At 41.4% G+C, this 15051-nt stretch overlaps 1 pseudogene; it reads right to left on the bottom strand.

The window, feature by feature from the left end:
• Positions 1–338: 338 nt before the first annotated feature.
• LOC102772743 lies at positions 339–14399 on the bottom strand (annotated as a pseudogene).
• Between the last annotated feature and the right edge of the window lie 652 nt (positions 14400–15051).

Consider the following 15051-nt stretch of genomic DNA (forward strand, 5'->3'; position numbering starts at 1 on the left):
CAACCAGCAAATCTCACAGAACTGGACAGTGCTATTCATCAGGCCTGGTGTCAGATTCCTCGCATCGCCTTTCAACATCTCGTGGGGTCAATTCCAAGAAGAATCGCCGCAGTATTGAAGGCAAAAGGTGGCCCAACGAAGTACTGAACTATGCATATACATCCCACGTACAAAAGCTGTTAAATCGCGTTGTTTACCCATATCTTCAGAAAAAATCGCTTCTGTTATGGTAAACAACCTGCTTCCCTATTTATAATGGTCTGGCCTTCTAGCAACTTTAGCAGGAAATTATAGCTAACTTGCCTACAAACGTCAGGTGGTCACAATAATCTGGCCACTCAGTGTATAAACTCAATATAGAAGCCAAAGTCTGGAGTTGTCCAGTTAGGAGCCTCTGATCTACTATGCTGATTAAGCTTCTTCTCAATATCCATGGCCAACATCTGGCTTCCAAAAGAAAGGCTTTTGGTCCTTTCAATCACTTGCTGATATGGTGAAACTGCATTGTTATCAACAATGACACGGCCTATTTTGGAATCAAACTTGACATACAGTCTTGCATTTCTAATCAAATTTACAATCTGTCTTTCAGCTTCTTCTGAAATCATGTTCAACTTATCTGCCAACATGTTAATGCTGATACACTGGTGGATGTGACAAAAATCTCAAATATGAAGAGACAAGCCACCAAGAAGAAGTCATTTACAAGCAGATTCACATTCCCTCAGCTTTTTCTGAACCCCATCAAAGTTGAAGTTAACATAAGCAATAAACTCTGTAATGGGGTCTTTATATGTGTAAGGTTCCTGTTGAATAAGTTTGCCCAGACCTTTAGGACCCGCTGACGCTTTTGAGCATCTCTTTGTTGAGACTGCTCTAGTCAAATAGTGAAGAATATGGATGCATCATATGAACTGCAGAAACCATGAATGAGACGTGTTCACTACTGAAGACACTGGAGTGGCAAACTCAGAGTTATTATCTATGGTCTCTTTTAACTGTGTGAGGACTTCTGTGGCTGCATCCCGATTCTGCATTAAGATTTCAGAGGCCAGTTATCTGTGCTGTCACTTTTTTCTCAGCTTACCTTGCCTCCAACTTTGCCAGCTGTATGCAAATGCCCTAAAAACGTTCATGTAACAAAATGGCCTGTATAAAGTAGCTTCTCTCCTTTGTGGAGGAACCAGTGCTAAAGGCTTCCTCTGTTTTAAATTGCTGCCATGGAGACAAATCTTATGCATCAGCTTGGTGTTTTAATCACCAGGTGTTTAAATACCTGGATAGAGTACTTTGTCCTCCAAAATATTTAGACAGTGAAAATATAAAAACTATTTCATAATAAATAGCAATTCAATTAAATTTGGAGGGGGGTAACTAATGGGGACACATTTTATAAATGAGCTAATCAATGATGCCTAGTGAGACTTTTGCAAGATTATATCACTAGTTAGAGATAAAACTTTAAATAAGGTACTTGATTCATATTTTCACTGCTTCCTGGTGTGGTGTTTGATTCATTTGCCCCTCGCTGAAGGAGGAAGAGGAGGGGGTGTCGTTAGTCATCTTTTGCCTAAGGTCCACTCAAACCTGATGCTACAAAAACATTACAGGAGATTATGTGTCATTGCTATGACAACCATATGACCACCAAGACTATAAAGGAGAAATGAAAATTTGAAGGATTGCTTCTTCTCTCAGGGAGCAGCAAATTTGAGAAGCAGTGTGATTTGCTCAAGTTAGAAACAGTGTGGCTAACTTTGCTTGTCAGAAATAATGAATGTGGATACATAACACAATCTAGTCAGGATCCTCTGGCCCAGAACCTGGACACTGTCTTTGGAAATAGAGAAGAATGAGTATTGCGATTCTTTTCATGCTTTGAATTCATTCTATTAACCTAACTCACCCAGTATTTTGAAGTTAGTTCAGGTGCTGTAACTTCCATCTCACTTTTTGCCACATGGCTCAGAGCTTGGGCATCAGGGCCACAAGCAGGGGGTATTTAAATAGTCCTACAGTTACTTAGTCAAATCTGAGTAGAAGTAACATTGCTGTGTGAATCCTGGAACCTTAGCAATAGAAAGAACAGAGAATCATTTTTCCTAATTTGGGTGTCCTTAAGTAGTGGCTTCTAGAAATGCATCTAAACCTAAGATTTATCCCTTCGAAACCCAAGATTCTATGCTTTTTAACATCCTCTAAGTAAGCCATGACTCTGAATTTATGATCAAATGGTTTAGTGTGGAAATCTATACACGTACATAAAACAACACAGAGTGATAATGGCTATGATAGAATCAAGGTTTATGTTTGAACTGCTTTGCATATTCCTAATCTGAAAGTCATTAATTTGAGATTAAAACAGATAAAGAATTATTGTGAAAAATTATATCTACAGATTATGTTCAGAAGTCCCTACATATGAGAAGGGTGTATAGTTTGAAGCTACTCAGTATGTAACTGGTGCCATAGTGTGTCTCCTGTAACATGACCATGCCCTACTCCCTCCTCATCAGCCTGGCCCTGTGGCCAGCTTCCTCTGCGGGAAGGGGCGGAGGGAGGAAGGGCTGTGGTTGACTATAGATGGGGAAGAGGGCTGTAGAAGGAGACCAAGTCTGTAGAATCTCATTCCTATAAATTCCCACTCCAAAGTGTTGGGGCTGTGAGGAGGGCTTGGCTGAGGAAGGGGTGGGGTAGGAAAGAAGTACACATCCTGCCCCGTTGGACCCATCTTCAATTCCAGTCATACTCAGCCAAGACCTGACAATAGTGAGAGCCAGTCAGGCAATTGATGCAATGTTTAATTTTCTTAAGCTATTGTATTTGTGTCCATTCTATATTCTGGAACAGGAAATATGTTCAAAACATTGGAAGCAACTTAAGCTAAATAATTTTGCAATAAATATGGTATATGCCAAAGACAAAGCTTAGGTCAGTGGCCAGACCTTGGAAGGAAATTAAGGAACAATGGAGGTGATCAGATTTTAACTCTCAGAACATTGGCTTCCTACTCAGATTCGAGCAAAGAACCTTGGGGCTGGCCAAGTGGTCATCCCTAAAGCACCAGAGCCCTGTGCTGGCGTGCTGACTAATTTTCAACCTCAAGAATTTCCTTTCCTGGAAGTGTGTGAACAGAACATTCATGTAAGAAATCAAGAGGGCCATAAACATGTGATAACAAATATTAACTCATTAGGTACCAAGTAAGAATTTGTGTCCTTTTAGTAAAAAACAGAATATGGTAAGTGTATAAATTTCTTAGTACTAAAAACTGGGCAGCTTAAAACAACATAAACTTATTCTCTTATAATTCTGTAGGCCAGAGTCCAAAATCAAGATGTTGGAAGGACCATGTTCCACTTATGACTGGGTAGAACCCTTCCTTGCCTCTTGCTAGCATCTGGAGGTGGCATTTATCCTTGATGCTCTTTGGCTGGCAGCTGCGTTTTGCCAATCTCTGCTTCTGTCATCTCATGGCATTTTCCCTGTGTCTCTCTGTTTTCACTGGCATTTTCCTCTTCTTATAAGGACACTGGTCATATTGGACTAGGGTCTGCCTTAATTCAAGTGATCTGAACCTAATTACATCTGTAATGGTCTTATTTTCAATAAGGTCACATTCACAGGTACTGAAGGTTAGGATTTCAACATATCTTTTCCAGGGAACACAATTCAAGCCATGACAAAGGGTATCCTATTTTGTCATTGTTTGTTCTTTTAAATTTGATTTTTACTGGCTATATACTATTTTATTTAAATTAAAATATCTATCAACATTAAAAATTATATGATTGTGTTTAGTTTAAGTCAAGGTTTGGAGAACTGAGCATATTTTTATTTTCATGCTACTAGCATATAATTACTTGATACAATTCTCCTTAACTGAGTAATCATCCTTTCAACCAAAGAAGTGGCTTGAGGGACAGGGCTGAGGGCCGATGTCCCTCCATAGGGATGAGTAAAGGCTCATTTTGCAAACTAGGCAGGCCCTGAGCCTCTGACATCTGTAGAGTTTTATAGTCTTTGGGACAGAAAATAGAGTTAATATCATCTAAGTAATAAGCGGGGTAAATTCGGTCCTCCTGTTCATTCCACTTCAGAGAACCTTAGGCCTGAAGAAGATGGTCCCTCCTGTAGGTACTGCCAGCCCCTCTGTGTGCTCTCTGCCCACTCCATGCCATGTGCCCTGAGAACTCAGACCCACAACTGCATTGACACTGGGTGTTGCACACTTCTGGGCCTTTGGAACCCAGCCTAAGCCAGGTGAGCAGCACATATGTAGGCAAAGCTTCTAACCTGAGCTTCTGAGCTCCTCAAGGGCCAGACCAGTGCTGTGCTCATTCTTATATACTCAGGATGAGGGCAATGATCTACATATGTTGGTGGAACCAAACAAACTTTGTGTGGCCCTTTCAGACTTATTCTTGCAAGACTCTGGTTATAGACAGCTCATTGGAGAGGCCACTGAAAGGGGCCACCTTTTTACCTTAGCAACACTCAAAGCCGACTCCCTTCCTTCTCACCTCCCCTGGCCACCCTGTGTTTTCTGTGTTCCTGCTGTGTGTTATGACTCAAAGGCCTTCGGTGCCCTTAAAATAGGCAAGTGGGCACCTGAGCTCACATCCAAGCTGCGCCATTCCTGGTAAGGACTGGACAGCCTCCACTGGTCAGTGCAGGCTGTGCCCACTTGAGCTCACCAGAATTTTGACAGGCTAGCGAGGAGTATACCTCTGCTCTTCTCTCTCTTCTGGAAAGAAACAGAAAGCACAGGCAATTTTGCTGGGGAACCGCTCAATTTTTGAGAAAGGGCTGGTGCAGTGTTGGAGAGACACCAGAATGTTCTGGAAAATTGTTCCTTCCTCTTTGTTTTCTGTGCCATTCCATGACATTTTTAATGATGTTGTGGTAGATGGTTTTAGTGAGAAAGCCGTCCCTGCCCAGGCTCTGCCCTGTTGGTGCAGCTGACTTAGAGTATCATGGTAACATTGCCGATGGGGAAACACAGCTGAGCTCCTGTGATTGGTGCTGCTCTTCTAACAGCAGGCCTGTGAGCAGGCTCCAGTGGAGATGAGAGTGATAACAGAAATGATGCTTCCTTTCATTTGCCCGGTGTTTATAGGCTCTGGGCAAAATTGCTAAAGGCACATCTCCAATTTGAAGGAATAACTCTGGTACCATGTTGGAATAGAGATGCTTGATTAATAAATGTATTGAGATGCAAATGAACAGGAAACTGTGCCTTCACTCTCATTTTTTTTTTTACAATAATCAGGTAGCAAAGCATCAGTACTTGGGTGCTGAAAGATGAAACAGCAAGCCGTCAATTAGAATACGTTCTTTTTACAGGGCCCCCAATCGTACCCATGTGTGTGAAAGGATGTTAGAACGGCTGCTTAGTCAGGGGAGGGAGACCTGGTGTGACTCCAGTGTTTGGTTTGGGCCTTGGAATTGTCTCTTTTTAAATTTGTTTTTATTGATTGATTGATTTTAGAGCAAGAGAGAAAGGGGGAGAGAGATGAGGAGAGAGAGAGAGAGAGAGAGAGAGCGAGAGAGAGAGAGAGAGAGAGAGAGCGAGAGAGAGAGAGAGAGAGAGAGAGCGAGAGAGAGAGAGAGAGAGAGAGAGCGAGAGAGAGAGAGATTTTTGAGAGAGATTTGTTGTTCTATTTATTTATGTATTCATTGGTTATTTCTTGTATGTGCCTTGATTGGGGATAAAACCCACAACCTTGGTGTATCTGGATGATGCTCTAACCAACTGAGCGACCCCCAGGGCAGGCCAGGGAATTGTCTTAATGGTTTTCCTAAAGGGCAGTAATAGTTTGCGAACCTGGCTCTTTGGAGAGCTTCTTTGAAAGAGACCTGTTATCAAAGCACTAACCTACTTCTGCTCAGGATCAGGCTCCCTGCTCTCTTTACACACACGCATGCACACACGCACGCACACACACACATACATGCGTGCCGGGGCCCAACCCCAGCAGGTCCAGGGGTTCCCCATAGGTGCGGACGGAGTCGGCGAAGAAGGAATGACACGGAGACAGCGTTCAGTTGATCAGCAGCCTAGCTAGGATCTCCAGCCAAGTTCTGGTCTGGATCTCCAGAGAAGTTCTGCCATTTATTGTCTTGTTACATCCGTATTTATACCAGTTGATTTTAATCCTGTCAATTTCTAGTACAAAGGTTAGGGCGTTTCTTATCTCCATTCCAGGGAGTAAATATTATGTACATAAGCATGATTGTTCATAGTTAAAGTGATTAATTACCCGCCTGGCAGTTAAGAGGTTTTATTCCCTCCCTAACTTCAGGGGAAAATCCCTACCTGGGGAAACAACCTTTCTCAGAGAGGTGACCTTGGTTAAAACACATAGTGCCAAGAAGGTGACCAAACATATTAAGAACAGTATGCCATATATGCCAGGTCCCTTGAAACAGCAAGGATGGACCGGCTCCCGGCACACGCGCGCACACACACACACACATACCTTTGCTTGATGTGCTCTCTGTAGATGTTCTATGGCCATTCTTTTGATGTTTATGTTACCATGTTATAATTAGAAACTTTAGCGACTATTGAATGCTTGCCATATATCAGATTCTGTAATTTACTTGCATCATCCCATTGATCCTTCATGGCCCTGCCATGTAACAATCATTGGCATCCCTATTTTACAGGTGAGGGAACAGAGGTTCAGAGTAATTACATGATTGGCCTCAGTCCATGAAGATGGCAAGGGGAAGAGCTGAGACATAAAGTCAGATCTTTGCCCCACTAAACTATATTTGATGCAAGAGACATCCGGAGTCTGAGCATCAGGAACTCCTGGCATTGCGGTGCCCCAGGGACGCTCCTGGGCTGCACTTAGCGTTCTGTGGGAATTAGTGGGTCTATTCTGCAGAGACACTCAGCACTGGATGCCACTGCTCTGACCTAGAGAGTTTGGCTTTAACTAGTATAGGAAATACATGCGTTAGTTTCCATTCTGTTTCATCTGAATCACCTCCTGCCTTCTATCTCCTGGCAGTGGTGGGATTGAATGGAAAGAGGTTTTGTCAGCAAACAAAAAAACTGGGGGCAAATTTGCTCCAACCCTCCCTTCCTCCCATATTAAATATATTTTGAGCAGTGTGTGTGTGTGTGTGTGTGTGTGTGTGATAGGAGCCTAGGATGTGGTGGGAGAACTGATCAGACATGCTCTTTTTCCTCAAATTGACATGGCTTATTCATTTAACCTTTCTGAAGATTTCTTTATTACAATATGAGAACGACAGTGCCAACTTCAAGAAATTGATGAGCATACTAAACTAAGAGAATATATGTGAAAGTACTTTATAAATTTTGAAGTGCTCAAGAAATAAGAACCATTGCTGTCATTTATATCTTAATGAGTTACTGAGATAGGACTTTGTCTCAACCCCTAGGATTCCTGCCAAGAATCAGCATCTCTTCCCTTTGCTGATTGCTTTCAATTCGAATTCAAACAGCCTTTGAGTTCCTACTATGCTCAAATACATAATCTTATTTAATCCCTGAAGGTCTCGTCAATCAGGAATAATTTTCCAAGGTATAGTTTAGCTCATTTGCTTTAAACTATAAATGGTAACCTCTTATATATATTTTTGTGCAGCTTGTTTTATCCATTTAGTTATATATCTTGGACAAGTTTCCAAGTATACCCCATTCTTTGCAACTTAAAAGCACTTAATTCTTTTTAACTGTTGCATAGTATTTTATATAGTTTAGCATTACATATTTCATCAGTCCCCTCTTCATGGGCATTTGCATTGCTTCTAATTGTTCCCATGGCAAACAATGTTTTAATGAAAATCCTTGTATACATATCTTTGTGAATCTGTTTGTATTTCTGTGATATGAAAGGGGTACTGTGGGTTGAAGATAACTTACGATTTATATTTTGATAGATACTGTCAAATTGTCAAAAGAAGATAGTGTCAAATCTTCCAAAAAGGTTATACCAATTTATACTATTTTTCACTATGTACCCCGCATTCTTACCAAGATAGGATATTATCATTTTTAGAGACAATTGACAAACTTATGGACAAAATTCACATTTAATTATTTACTTTGTGTTTCTTGTTAACAAGACTGAGCTTGATTTTTGCCTTTTTTATATCTTTTGTAAACTACCATTTCATATCTTTCTGCCTTTTTTCCCCCCTATGGATTGTTAATATGTTTCTTTGTTGAATTGTAGATCTTTATATATTTTGGATGTTAAAATTTGTTTGTTAAATACACTGAAAAGATTTACTTTTTGTTAATCTTCATTAAACTTTCCCTTACTCCCTATTCATGGGTATTAATCTCCCTTTCCCTGAGAAGCTCTGTGGATCATAAAATTCACTCCCTTTTTTTGGCACACCAGGTGCAGAATCTTGGCACTGTGTTTTTGAGAAGCATCTACCATATAGGATGATATCATAAGGTTATTGCAAAGAGCATAAACTTTAGAGACAGAAAGTCAGATATTGAGTGTTGATTTTATCACTTACCAGCTAAGGCACATTGGGAGAGTCACTTAATCTCCCTGTCCTTCTATTTCCTTAGTGCAGTGGTTCTCAACCTTCCTAATGCCGCGACCCTTTAATACAGTTCCTCATGTTGTGGTGACCCCCAACCATAAAATTATTTTTGTTGCTACTTCATAACTGTAATTTTGCTACTGTTATGAATCGTAATGTAAATATCGGATATGCAGGATGTATTTTCATTGTTACAAATTGAACACAATTAAAGCATAGTGATTCATCACAAAAACAATATGTAATTATATATGTGTTTTCCGATGGTCTTAGGCGACCCCTGTGAAAGGGTCGTTTGACCTCCATAGGGGTCATGACCCACACGTTGAGAACCACTGCCTTAGTGGAAGGTGGGATAATAATATTTGCTTTCTCTAAGCACCATATCTCTCCCCAAAGGCTGGAGATGTTTAGAAGTCCCCCTTGTGGAGGTTAGGACATCTAAAGGCTTTAAGAAGGAAGTATATCTAGTAAAGTTATACAGACCAGTAAGGTCGAGGAACTATGAACAAATCTTCTTTTGCCAAATTGGCAAATATGGCATTTTTCTTTTTTTTTCTTTTTGTGCATGTTATATTCTTTTTTTCCCCTTTATTGATTAAGATATTACAAATGTGTCCTTATCCCTTTCTTTTTTAAATTGAGGAATAAACAACATAAAATAAAACTCATGGATTTAAGAGTTAAATGTGATCAATGGTGACAATTACATACACTTACGGAGTTACCACCCCAGTCATGCAAAATTTCCATCCTCCTCAGAAAGCTTGCTGTACCCTTTAGGTAATTTTTACTTTCAACAACTTTCTGATTTATATTGCAGTACATTGGTTTTCCCTGTATTTGTATATCCTATAAATTGAATTATACAGTATGTACTCATTTGTGTCTGGTTTCTTTTAGTCAACGTAATATTGTAACATTCATTTATACTATTTCTTATATCAATACACCATTCTTTTAAATTACTGAGAAGCATTCCATTGTATGGATAGACTACAATTTATCTAATCTCCTGTTGATGGACATTTGGGTTGTTTCCAGTTTTGGTTGCTATCAAATAAAGCTTAGTAGTAATCTACATTTTCACTTCTTTTGGGTACCAGAGTGAACTGGTTGGTTAAGTGCATTGTCACTTTTAGTGGAAACAGCCAAACAGGTTTTCAAAGTAGTTGCACCATTTTACAGTCCCACCATCAATGTTAGAGAGTTCCAACTGCTGTTTGAACTTTTTGATTTTGGCTCTGTTGGTGTCAAATGGTATCTCATTGGTTTGGCAAGTTGGAATTTAATGTCTTGGTTTTCAATTGTGAGCTCTCTGTCCATATCAAGTTATATTTTTCTTTTTCCATGCATGTTGGTTCTCCAATGAGATTTGAAATTCTGCCTAATATACTTCCTTTACAAACTGGACTACACCAAACAGGGCCTGGAACATAGTAAGTACTTACTATTTAGTAAGGAGGACAGATGAGAAAGGGCTGTCATCATCCAATGCTTTTCAAACCTTTACAATTGTGTTGGTTTTCAAATATCTTAGGAAAGACTGGTTCTGGTTGTCTCTCTCTCTCTCTTTCTCTCTCTCTCTCTCTTAGGTTTAATCAATAGTCAGGGCTTCTTAGCAGCCCTGACTGGTAAGAAGGGTGTGGGTGGCAAATTTTTGTGTCACTATCTGGTCAGCAATAACTAGTTTAAGAGGCAGAGAAACAAATGTGTTGGGTTTTCTTATTGGTTAGCTTCCCTCTTCCACCTCAGTTGGCCTCCTTCTTGCATTTTTTCATTGATTAATGCTACATAGTATTATACAAATTATTCTTTCCTTTACCTTTTAGATTTTTTCTCCTCTCACCTTAATATATTCTGTTTTTAAAAACTGAAAGGACAAATGAAATTATTTATACAGTTAATTTTTTTCTTCCAAAAATGGAAGAAAATAGAAAACTATTAACAACCTAAAAATGATCTGAAGATTATCATAGATTTCCTGATGACTTGTTTTGCCCTCCAAATGTTACATAAAAGAATCCACTGAAGCTCTTCTATTTGTTAGAAATAGAATTTTTTCCCATTTAAGTGCTGGGTGTTCTGGTCCAGTGGGTAACGCTTCAGGCAGGACTCTGTACAAGCTCCAGCAAGACCTTGCATGAGGACTTGAGACAAATTACCAATCTCCCAACTTACCTCGCAGGAGGAAATCATTGAAAGGACAAGGCCACCCATTGATCTGCAAACTGGACCTAGGCAATTGGAGGTTCCTCACCCAATCCCTTTGTCCATGGAATGTACATTCTGCCCTCCGTTCCCACAGTGGGACTTGTCTTCAAGGTCACAACCTTAAGAGATCAATGTGGTAGTGTGACCATCTGGTTGGTATATGTGACTGAACCCAGGTAAGACCTATATCTTAACTTTTAAACTTCCGGCAGGCAGGTGTAGTATGTGCTCATTTGCATCCTCCCAAGACAAGCCAAGTACATAAGTTCCCTTGCTTATTAAATTGGCCACATACCGTCTGGATTCTCTTTCTTCCATCTCTCCTTGTCCTTTTTGTATGGAAATCTCTGAAGTTGTGAACAAACACTTGTCTGTCAAACTCCTTATCAATCGGTTGTGAGAGATTTGCAAAAAATTTAAAACATCAGAGACTAAGAAAAAAAAGGCAAGATTTTATGTAAGTGTAACTGCCTTTTTTAAACTTTACTTGTGCTAATGCATATAATGTATATTATACTTGCTCATTGCTTCTTGCTTTCTTCCATATATTCAACACATATCAACTGAATACCCACTGTGTGCAGGATTTCGGCTAGGTGCTGTATATGTATCTGTGAACTAGACAAGCCTTGTGCCTGGCTTTGCAGAACTCGGACAGTGTGGCCAAGACTAACAGACAAGCAATCAGAGCATGAAAATGAGTGTGTGTAATTAGGACTGTGGCAGATGCTGGCCAGAGCTGTGAGTCCTTCACTCAGGCCTTGGGGTCAAGGCAAGCTTTCCAGAGTAAACTGCATCTGACTAGAATGAGTGAATCAGACATATTTAGGCAAAGGGAAAAAGGGACCATTGTTTTAGCCGGATTGAATAGCAGATGTGGAGGTCCAGAGATGGGCGAGAGGAGGTTCCTCCAGGACCTGAAGTTCAGTGACTGGAGCATATGGATGGTGTGGTTGTGGTGAGGACAGTGCTGAGGGATGAAGTAAGGATAAAGGGAGAGGCCAAATCATGCTGGGCCTTCTAAGTCGTAGTAAGAGCAACAGGAATCTTTTGTATGGTTTTAAACAGAACAATTAAATAATCAGATTTGTTCTTAAAGAAAGATCATTTTGGGTTGTTATGTGGAAGTTAGGAAGGGGTGAGCCTTGGTGTGGGAAAACCTTCTGGAGAGGGCTGGGGTCAGACTTGGGGGCCCCCAGTGAGAGGAGGGAAAGTGGTGGCTTTGAAAGGTGGTTTGGTCCTTTACATTATTGCCTAATTTCCTCAGCGACGGTGGTTGACCAGAAGACTCGGGAGGACACGTCGGAAATCCTGATGACCTCTTTCAGCCTCCGGTGGTGCCATTTCTGGGTTCAGAATCACAAATTTAGAGCTGAGTGAGACTGAATAACATCACCAACATGTACTCCACGGTGTTTCTGACTGTGCGAATTTCTGAGTGTGCCGGCAGCGTGCTAATTGTCAAGCTCCTTTTCTGAGCAGCATGATGCCAAGGACCAGAACACTTTATTCCTCTGAGGAAAAAAAAACATGGGTTAGTATTTAAAACCATCAGTTCTCTCAAAGTCTGTTGTCTCTGAGTCCCCAGAGGCGATGTTCCTGGTCTATCATATGGCTGCTATTGCTGGGTTCCTTGGTACTTGGTGTTCAGTAATGCTTCCTGGTTTTTATTTTGCAGGTGGTCATATTGTTCGTTAAAACATTCCTCTCCCACCTCCAAAGCTGTTATATTGTGTTTTCCTTTATGGTTTCCAAAGGTGAAGAAGAGTCACCCCGTTGTAGGCAGCAGGCTCATTACCCAGGGGTGGACTGGACTGATCGACAGGCAGGAGCTTCCTCCTGAGAACTGGCTTCCCACAGGAAGGAAAAAATGACAGGAGATGATGACTTGTTGTCCACCTGTAGTTTAATCAAGGACGTTTGTAACCTGCAGGTTGACATGTAACCCGAGAGCAGAGCTGAGAAGCCATTACAATCACCAGAGGAGATTGTCAGCGGCAGCCACAGGCTGTGGATCCCCGCCTCTTCCCAGCAGCCACAGACTGGTTTGCTTACCCACGTGGAAGAGGGAGCACGACGCCTGGTCAGAGAGCACCCGCTGCTGTCTTGGTAAGCAGCAATCCAAGTCGCCAAGTGCCACCTGGGGCAAGCTGTCCCTTCAGCTCCTGAGCCATTTGTTAGCATTTCAGCCTCCCCATCCTGCTCCTCCGGAGTCCCCTGGCCCTGCAAATGCAGCTCATCTGCTTTTGGCTCACCCACCACATTTTTGTCCTACTCCATGGTGTTGACATTTTGTATACAGTTTCATTTGCCTATTTGGAAAATGCTTCTCTCCTCTTCCTCCTTCAACTGTGCTTGCCTCCTGGACTGTGGTTCGGATCTGTTGTACCTACGGCTGCTGACCTCTTGACCAATGGCTGTGCTCAGATCCAATTTTCTTCTCTGTTGGATTTGTGTCTGCTGACTTTGGGACTTGGACCCTTTCAGTTTGTCCCACCAACCCCTTTGTTTTTGTGTGTGTGCCTGACAGGACACATAAAGGCAAAGCATGAAAGAAAGCCACTTTCTTTGACTCTGTAATACAGGTATCCACTGGGCTCACTCCGGCTTTTCAAGGTTGAGTGGAATTCACTTGAACCTTTCTTCCTCTGGCAGTAGGATGCTTCCCACCTCCCTGGGGGAATTTTGGGTGAATGATGTGAGATGGGCACTTTTCCTTCATTAACTCTGTTTATCTGCTTCTATCGAGTTCACCCAGTTTGTTGGAATTATCTCAGCCCCGGCACTCTCTGTGTGCTGTTCCTTTTCCTGTTCATATTACTCTATGCTGGAAACATCTGTTATGCTCTTACTCCCAGGAATCCTATCTCCACAGGGTCTATAGGGCACCTGACTTTACCCGAAGCTTCAGAGTTATCAAGAGAATTCAAGTTATAACATTGCAAATCATTTAAATCAAATGATCATATCATGTCTGATTTTTTAAAGCTCTTAGAGGAGACTGTCACAGGAATTTCTCTTTGGCCTCCTCTCCTCCCCAAACTCCTCTACTTACTGCTTTAGTTGCTCTACTCAACTGCTAGCTTCAGTGAACAGAGACTGATTAAGTTGCTATTCGGTTTTCTGCCTTTGGGGTTTACTTTCCCTATTCAAAGAATCCAATCAGAGTCTGCTGTGTGCTGGGTTCAGCTATGGCTGGCTAGAAAGAGCTGATCATTTTCAGGGATGGGGAACATCTGGCCTGAGGGGGGTATAAGGCCTGCAAAATTATTTGGTCTGGCCCTGTCAAGGCATTAGGGGTGAGTTAATTAAATGTTTGACCAAATATAGCAGGCTAATTTTCAAGTTGATGATTTTGTATGGCCCTCAAATGATGTTATAAATAACCAAATGGCCTGTGGCAGAAAAAAGGTTCCCCACCTCTGCTTAAAATATTTAGGAATTTGGGGCCTGTTGGTAGTTTGAAATTGGCCACAGTAAGAGTATTTACACCACTGAGATTGGCAAGTGCTACAAAATAGTTCTTTGTTTTTGTTAGTCATTTTAGTGGCAGACCACCATTTCAGAAAGCTTACCTGTGGAGAACTATCCTGCCATTCATTACCCTCGCAGGCATAAATGGCTGCTACAAATTGTGACATTTTCCTCTTCATCACATGTTCATGGTTGACACTGCTGCCAAGCTTAGTTGAAATATATAGAGAATGTGCTGGGGTTTTAGATCTGGGCATACATGGGTCATTGTTGGTGGGAAGACGAACTGGGTCTAGTTTCCTGAGTTAAGTCCCTTTTTGTACCGATGTAATGTGATGCCCAGTACCAGTGGGGCTAGGCTCACTAGTCCCTCCTTCAACCGTGGGACTAGTTGGCAGACATCTGTGAAGGTCAGAGATTGTACCACCTCCTGTTCTTGTGGGAGGATAAAGACAAAGACCAGAAAGAGGAACCAGTAGAATGAGTGTTGAATGCTATACTAAGGGACTTTATTCTTATTTCCTGTGGTAGTGAAAAACAGGGACAAGATTGACCAAGTGGAATTTTACCAAGACTTGCCTGTTAATTGGTACAGAATAGGTTGGGATGGGATGTCCACTAGAATGAGGGAGACCCTGTCCAGAGCAGTTTTAATGCGAAGCTCTCCACTCTCCCATGTCCCATACTCTTTTTAGTCTGTTTCTTCAAAAATTTCTTCCTCTACCTCAGATGAGGCTAGCGCAGGTCATGTTTTCTTTTTGCTTAACCCATGCTAAATAGCTCATTAGTGTTCCCAAATGAGATGTAATTGTTTCATTT

The sequence above is a fragment of the Myotis davidii genome, unplaced genomic scaffold (assembly GCF_000327345.1).
Source record: "Myotis davidii unplaced genomic scaffold, ASM32734v1 scaffold53, whole genome shotgun sequence".
Lineage (NCBI taxonomy): Eukaryota > Metazoa > Chordata > Mammalia > Chiroptera > Vespertilionidae > Myotis > Myotis davidii.